Raw genomic sequence first — 8,491 nt, 5'->3', positions numbered from 1 at the left:
GAAAAATAAAAAATTAAAAGATGTTTAATGATTGTGTTTACCTAATCTTTTTTAGTTTCATCTCTCCACTCTTCATTTTAGCTAAGTCAATCAGATTGTGAGTTTCTAAACACATTTATTAGTGCTGACATCTTTGCTCAAATCATTCTCCTTAACCAAAATGTTCCATTTTCTTTATTCCCTATTCCTCTCTGTCTCTGTCTCTGTCTGTCTCTGTATCCCTGTCTCTGGTTCTCCCCCTATGTGTCTGTGTTTCTCTGTCTGTCTCTTTCCCTCCCATCCATTTCAATACTTTATTTCAAGTTCTAATTCCTAATTTGGCTTCTCTAAGATGACTCCTCTGACTAATGTCCTCACATTCAGTTTATTCTTGTTAACTTAAGCACAGTCATGACCACATCATGGAGAACTTAGACATTGGTATATGAATTGCTCTTTAGTTGATATGGTGTAGCAGACAGAGGATGGGGGCTTTGAGTTGAGAAGACATGGGTTCTAATCCCATTTCCAATTCATAGACCAAGTGACCCTTGCCAAGTCACTGAACCTCTCAGCCCTCAGTTGTCAAAAGTGACTAATAATTACTCTAGCACTAATAGGGATTTTTTTGGATCAAATGAAATGCTTTTAAAATGCTTTACCAACTTTAAGATCCTTAATAAATATCAAGTATTGTTCTTCATAAGTGCATATAATTCCTCTTTCTACCACAGATCATGAGATCTTCACTGATAGGAACAACTACATCTTTTGCTTCTTATGGATTTTAAAAATGCCAAGTATCCTATTAAGTTCACAGCAAGTACTTGATAAAATGCTTATTAAATGAGTGAAATTAAAGTGACCAAAACTCTTCCCAAATAATTACCTAAATAGTGCCACCCCAAATAAATATATAGGGTATAGGTGTAGACCAAGACTCAATATTAGTATGGTTCCGCTACATATCTATTATTTCCTAAAGACTCTTCTCTCCTGAGGTCTCTCTTTAAAGAAAGTCTGAAACCATGCATGTCCTCTTTTGAAGTCAGAAGCAATGTCTTTCCTCTCCCAAACTCTCTCACCAATTTTAATGATGGAGGCATAAAACTAATTAAGCATTGCCTCTACCAGTGAGTATAGTCTTATGTACATCCTTATTTGGATAATTCTTGCAGTGCTGATTTCTTATTAAAAGAATAACACTATTATTTATTAAATGAAGTGTTACTATCTCGGCTATAAAGGAATCCTGTGATTGGCCAATAAGAGCAGTGCATAGAACTCTATTACAGCTTTTTTTTCCTATAGAATGAAACAAAAATTCTTTCTTAGTTCCATTCCTTCATACATTCCTAAGAGGTTGGATATGTACCAATTTTGATGCCATCTAAAATGTGGGAAAATTGAAAAAGACAAAGTTGAAATAGTTATCTTTAAAAATAACAACATTATATTATAGTTTATATATTTTGTGTCAGTTTTAAATAGATTTTATTCTCCTGGACAACAATTGCACTTCTGCATTTCTACTTATTTATAGTACTGATAAAATACAATACTGGTCACTTCTCTCACTCTGTACACATTCAAGCACTCAGAATGCCAAAATTTACACATTTAGCTTAAATGTTACTTTTAAACTTCCCTGGATACTAATTTGAGTCCTTTAGTTTTTGGAAAGCTGTATGGAATGCTTTTTCTTCTGGTGCATTTATTTGCTCTGTGCAATGGTGGTTTCTCAAGAATCACCTCTAAATGAGACTGCTCCTTCCCCTGGGAATTCACCAGACATTCCTCCTGGCATGTCCCTTGCATTTTGGTACAGCTTAGTAATGATGGAGTTGCAGACCTTCTTTAATTTTTTCTGTTGATGTTCACATTCTTCTCAGCAATCTGGTTCTTATCCAGCCAGTTAATTATTTCATTACATTTGTCAAGGATCTGTTTGTCTTCAACACCAATTTTATCTTGGAGTTTCTTATCCTCTAAGGTAGCCTTCATGTGAATGCATGAATACTAAAGAGTATTCTGTCTCTCTGCTTATTCAGCCTTGTATTTCTCAGTCTCCTGGACCATAATGTTCATAGTCTTCTTTGCTCAGACAACCTTTGTCATTGGTGATGATGATCCTATTCTCATTGTTGGTAGAGGCTCTTATCTATGGAAGACCAAGAATGCCATTTGCATCAATGTCAAATGTTACTTCAGTCTGAGGAACATCCCTGGGGGAACAATTTGAGCATCAGAAGAAAGAATTGGAAGTCTTTAACCCCATAGTTATTAAGCTGAGAGCTCAACCTTGCCAAACAGTCTGTTATCCTTTGTCATTGCTCTCCCACTTTTAGAAACCTAAATAAGTACAATACACTCTCCAAATAGGTAGTAAGAACTCTGCTTTTTGGGAGGTGTAGTATTGCATTTCATAAGAACTGTCATAACTTCTTCAACAGTTTCATTTCCAAGGGAAAGATGAGTAACATCAAACAGCAGCAAGTCCTGTACATTCTCAGATTTATCTCCAGACAAGATGATAGCCAGGACAGCTGCATCATAGGTAATAGCCTTATCAGGACTGATGTTCTTGTTGAGCTTGTTGCCACTAAAGAAGTCCTGCAGATATTTCTGGATTTGCGGGATCCAAGTGGAACCGCCCACCAGGACAATGTCATAAATCCATGATTTATAGAGCTTGGTGCCTCTTAGTGTCTTTCCCAGAGGGTCCATTGTGCCACAGAAGAAATCAGCATTCAGCTCTTCAAAATGGGCCTGGGTGATAGAGATAAAGAAGTCAATACCTTCATAGAGGGAATTAGTCTCAATACTGACCTGGATACTAGAAGAGAGGGTGTGCTTTACATGTTCACAAATGATATGCATATGGTAGACTGTCCTCTTGTTCTCACTGATTTTCTTCTTGTGCTTTAACTTGAACTCAGCAACAAAATGGTTGACCATGTGATTGCCAAAGTCCTCTCCACCCACACAAGTGTCCCAAGCTGTAGACTTGACTTCAAAGATGTCATCTTCAATGGTAAGAATGGAGAAATCAAAAGTACCACAACCAACTCAAAGATTCAACACATTTCTCTTGTTTTTTGTGTTTTTTTTTTGTTGTTGTTGTTTTTTTGTCTGAGCTATAAATGATAGTAGCAGCAGTCGATTTATTGATGATTCAGAGGACATCGAGACCAGCAATTTTTACGGCATCTTTGGTAGCCTGATGCTGGGAATCATTGATAGGATGATCCGGTGATGACAGCATTCGTGACAGTCTTCCCAAGGTAAGCTTCAGTAATTTCTTCCTTCTTGACCAAGTCCATAGAAACTACTTCTTCTGGATAGAAACTTTTGGTCTCCCCTTTGTACTCTGCTTGGACCTTAGGTCTGCCTGAGGCATTCACCATCATGAAAGACCAATGTTCAAGTCTGACTGCACAACTACATTATCAAATCTGCTACCAGTCAGATGATTGGGATAAAAGCTGTGTTAATGGAGTTCATTGTAACTTGATTCTTTGCAGCATTACTGAGAAAGCATGCTGTGTTGGTTAAGGTGACATAGGTCCTCTTTCCTTGGTCATTATATTGGTCATTATATTTTGACAAGAAAATACTTACTCTTAATGGGTAGAGCCAGCTGACTGTATATAGCCAGAATTATCAACATTAAGATAAAAACTAGTTTAAAAACAACAAGAAGAATTTGTTTGTTCAGTCATTCAGTTGTATCTGACTGTTTATGATGTGGACCATGGGGTTTTCTTGGAAAGGATATTGGAATGTTTTGCCATTTCCTTCTCAAGTGGATCCTTTTATCAGGCAATCAGGGAATAAGTAACTTATCCAAGATCATATAGCTAGGAAGCATCTGAGGTCACATTTGAACTCAGGTCTTTTAAAGTCCAGACCCAGAACTCTATTCACTGAGCCACCTAGCTGTCTCCTTAGAAGAAAAAATAATATAGAGAAAAAAGATATAGTATTACTCATGTCAAGAGGGTTGGCATTTACTTCTGAGTCTTTGAGCCACATTTCTCTGAGTCTTAGAACTGGATAGGGGAGCATCAGTTCATGCAGTCTGGCTTGAGCCTAGCTGAGGGGAGCACCAGAAGTCGGGTTCAGAATTGGTGGGGAGGAGGCTGCTAAGGGAATGACAGGCCACAAGTAGCTAATGCCTTTTCTTTATCTAGCCTGCTTTTTATTATTTAACAAATAATTATAAATTAAGATATATTCTTCAGAGAATCTTAATTGTAACAGGGAATACATGCTTCCTCTCTCTTCACTGACATAAACCAAAAGCCATTTGTTTTGAGAAGGTAATAAGATCCTCTAACCATTTGTTTAGTGATCCCCCTCCTTGTTTAGAGACTTTGTATTATTAAGTATTCACATTCAAATAACATTGATATTATGTTAATGCATATTTTGTTTGCATTAGAATAAGGTCTCTAAACTTGTATCCTTATGACAAATAATTCTCAGCTAATATGTAACATTTTACTTATAAATACTAAATCAGAAATAACTGTCTAGATTACCCTTTAGAAAGCATAAACACTACCAGATCATGTTTGACACTTTAACATTCTCTCAATGACTGCCTGAAGTCACTATGTGAGTCTGGGATACCGTTTTTCTTTTAATTGGTGACTTACATAATAAAGCTTTAATTCTAGTAGATCTTTCTTTAGACACACTGAGGCTCTCTTTTCTCACACTTTGAAGGAATGATTTTTGTGCTTTGTATCTTTATGATTAATGTTAAGAATTATCTTCTCCATTAATACAACTTCTTTCTAGTGGATTTCTCCCAAAGTTCATATGCTTGCCAGGCTTCAAGAAATATCCTTTTTATCTCTTTGAATGCCTATTTATTCAATGGACTTCAGCTTGCCAAGTGTCCTACTGACCACTGCCAAAAACAGTCCAAGGCAATAGAATTGGCCTTTAACAAATCTAATAGAGGATGCAGTGATACAGATTTTTTAAAATTTCCATTCTTTTAAAAAATTAAAACAAATAAAATAAAGTACTGGTTAATCTAATAAAGAAAGAAAAGAAGAGAATCAAATTAACAGTATCAAAAAAATTACCTCTAATGAAGAGGAAATTAAGGCAATTATTAAGAGGTATTTTGCCCAATTATATGGCAATAAATATGACAACCTAGGTGAACTGGGCAAATAGTTATAAAAATATAAATTGCTTAGATCAACAAAAGAGGAAATCAAATACTTAAATAATCCCATCTCAGAAAAAGAAATTGAATAAGTCATCAAGGTACTCCCTAAAAATTTAATTTAATTTTTATTGTCATGCACAACATACTTCCTTTTGGCCACTTTTGTAAGAGCAAAGTTATGCAAAACCAAAACCCCAAAATAAAATAAAAATACACTGATGTGAAAGATGACTCCAATAGTTCTTTCTCTGACGGTGGATAGCATTCTTCAATTTAAGTCTTTCAGGATTGTTCCAGATCATTGCATTGCTGAAAGTAGCCAAGTTTTCACAGATGATTATCATAACATATTGCTGTTATTATGTACATTCTCCCAGTTCTGTTTATTTCATTTTGCATCAGTTCCTGCAGATCTTTCCAGCTTTTTCTGAAATCATCTTGCTTATCATTTCTTATAGCACAATAATATTCCATCACCAACATGTACCACAATTTGTTTGGCCTTTCTCCAATCAATGGATAGAGATTTTTTTTGAAGGTGATATTTTATAATTAACCTGTTATTGGTGCCTTTTTTATAACCTTGCCATTATTTCTCAATATGCCACTTGCTGTTCCATTCATTCAACGAATCTTTCCTTGTAACACAGTAACCCTAACAATCACTGCAACAGCACAGTTAAGCAAAACCAACCAATCTATGTACATGCCCGCCATGTGCAATATTATGTATTCACGGTTCTCTACACCTCTAAAGCAAAGAAGAGGGTACATTTTTCATCCTTCTGATGGATCAAGACTGATTATTATAACCAGATGCAGTGCAGTTTCTTTTTATTTTTTTATTTTTTTTTATTTTAAATATTTATTAATATTCATTTTTAACATGGTTACATGATTCATGCTCCTACTTTCCCCTTCACACCCCACATTCCCCCCCACTCATGGCCGACACACATTTCCACTGGTTTTATCATGTGTCCTTGATCAAGACCTATTTCCAAATTGTTGGTAGTTGCATTGGTGTGGTAGTTTCGAGTCCACATCCTCAATCATGTCCACCCCAGCCCATGCGTTCAAGCAACTGTTTTTCTTATATGTTTCCTCTCCTGCAGTCCTTCCTCTGGATGTGGGTAGCGTTCTTTACCATAAATCCCTCAGAATTGTCCTGGGTTTTTGTATTGCTGCTGGTTCATAGGTCTATTACATTCTATTTTACCACAGTATATCAGTCTCTGTGTACAATGTTCTTTTGGCTCTGCTTCTATCACTCTGCATCAGTTCCTGGAGGTCAGCGCAGTTTCTTTTTAACATTATCTTCATTTACATAATTGTCATCATTGTGGATATTATTCTGTATTCTTTATTCTGTGTTTATTTAAATTCCTTGAATTTATTACTATTCACTATGCAGTAATATTTCATTATAGTTATAAATCATAATCTGTTCAGCCATCCCTTAATTGGTGGGCACTGATTTTGTTCCCAGTAGTTTTTTTTTTATCCTGCTGAAATAATATTGCTTTGAATATTTTGGTATATATAGAGAACTTTCTATCTCCAAATTCTTTGACGATATAAGATACTAAATTTATGTTAATGCCCCTTCCAAAGTATAGTTTCCAAAAGTGAACAAAATTTCTGATTCACAGAGACTCTGAATTAGAAGGAACCTAAATAAGGATTCTATCTACAATAGAGCTACCTACGCAATGTTCATCTGGCATTCATTTAGAGACCTCCAATGATGAGAGACTTACTATCTTACCTGTTACTTCTCTAGGAATCCTATTCCTCTTCTGGCCTGCTCTAATTTTTAGGAATCTTTTGTTCCCCTTTAAAAATCAAATCTAAGTCTGTCATTTTGCAATTCCACACTTTGCTCCTGGTTCAAAATTCTGGAATCAAGTTGAATGACTCTAATTTCTTCCTAAATGTATCATTAATAATTAACTTTCCTAAAAGATGGGTCTAAAAAATCATCCCCCTAAGGATTCTTAGAGATTCCTTGTTGCCCATTGATAAAAGGCAAATACAAATAATTCAGTTTAGCATTTAAAGCCCTTCATAGTCTGGGTTTAGCCTAGCTTTCTGGATTTTTTCATATTTTCTATACACACTCTATTTCCTGTCCAAATTGGTCCATTTTCTGTTACCCAGAGTAGGCATTCAATCTCTCACAACATCATATCACTTTGCTTTTTGTCAGGGTGATCCTGTGCTTAGAATTCACTTTCTCCTCATTTCTACCTCTTTGAATCCTTCATTTTCTTAAATGAGTACTGAGACACCACCTCAAACATTCAAATTGCCTTGTATTTACTTATTTGTGTATTTACCATCCCAAGACAATGTAAATTCTTTGAGGAACTTTCATTTTGCCTTTGTGCCTCTAGTGTCTAGGACAGTGCTATGCATATATTATGTGCCTGATGTTTCTCAAACTAAAATGAAATAATCCCACTTTCACATAGCCATCCTTTAAATACTTTAAAAAAGGGTTATCCTCCATATTTCTACACTAATTCTTCTCCCATTTTAAATATTCTTGCATCCTTTACTTGACCTTCATTTGGCAAAAAAAATAGAATTGAACTTGAATGAATAACAAAAGCATCTCAATGTCATTTTATATATGTTATCTCATGTGATCATTACAACAATCCTGTGAGAGAGGTGATATTATTATTATTATTACCATTTTAAAGCTATAGAAACTGAGTCTAAGAGCAATGAAATATCTTGCCCAGGGTCACAAAGCCAATAAATGACTGAGGTAGGATTTGGACTCAGGTGTTCCTGACTCTTAAATTTAGCATTCTATTCCATGTGCCACCATGCTACATCTTTCATCTCTTTTGTTAGCCAGATCTCACAACACTAAAGTGTTATACAAAAGGGTCGTGCAGGTGGCTATCAGGAACTTGCCATCTCCCTTCTTCCTGGGGAGGAAAGATCCCCAGTCTTTGCTCCTAGCACATCCACCAGTAATAAATTCCACTGGCTTCTTTCTCATTCCAGAAAACATATAATGTGAATGTTTATTTATACATAATATGCAACTCATGGTAAGTCTTTTGGGGCTAAAGATGAACACATGTACTTTATTTCATTTAGTCTTTCAGTTCCTGTTATACTTTGGAGGACCAGGACAAGGCCATGTAAATTGTTTTGAAGTTTCCATGAGCCTTGACCAACTAACTAGAGAACTAACATTAGAGGAGGAAGAAGAGCAGAGCTGTTGACTTCTGCAGTCATTCCAGCCAACACGAAATGACAAATTCCTGTACTCCTTACACAATAGACTTTTACTGAACATTTTTT

The 8,491-nt window shown here is 35.6% G+C and overlaps 1 pseudogene; it reads right to left on the bottom strand.

Moving 5' to 3' along the window:
- Window positions 1-1,720: 1,720 nt before the first annotated feature.
- LOC123246515 lies at window positions 1,721-4,014 on the bottom strand (annotated as a pseudogene).
- Window positions 4,015-8,491: the final 4,477 nt, after the last annotated feature.

This window comes from Gracilinanus agilis, chromosome 4 (assembly GCF_016433145.1).
Source record: "Gracilinanus agilis isolate LMUSP501 chromosome 4, AgileGrace, whole genome shotgun sequence".
Lineage (NCBI taxonomy): Eukaryota > Metazoa > Chordata > Mammalia > Didelphimorphia > Didelphidae > Gracilinanus > Gracilinanus agilis.
The sequence above is the reverse complement of the archived record's forward strand: the minus strand, read 5'-3'. Positions and strand labels throughout refer to the sequence as shown.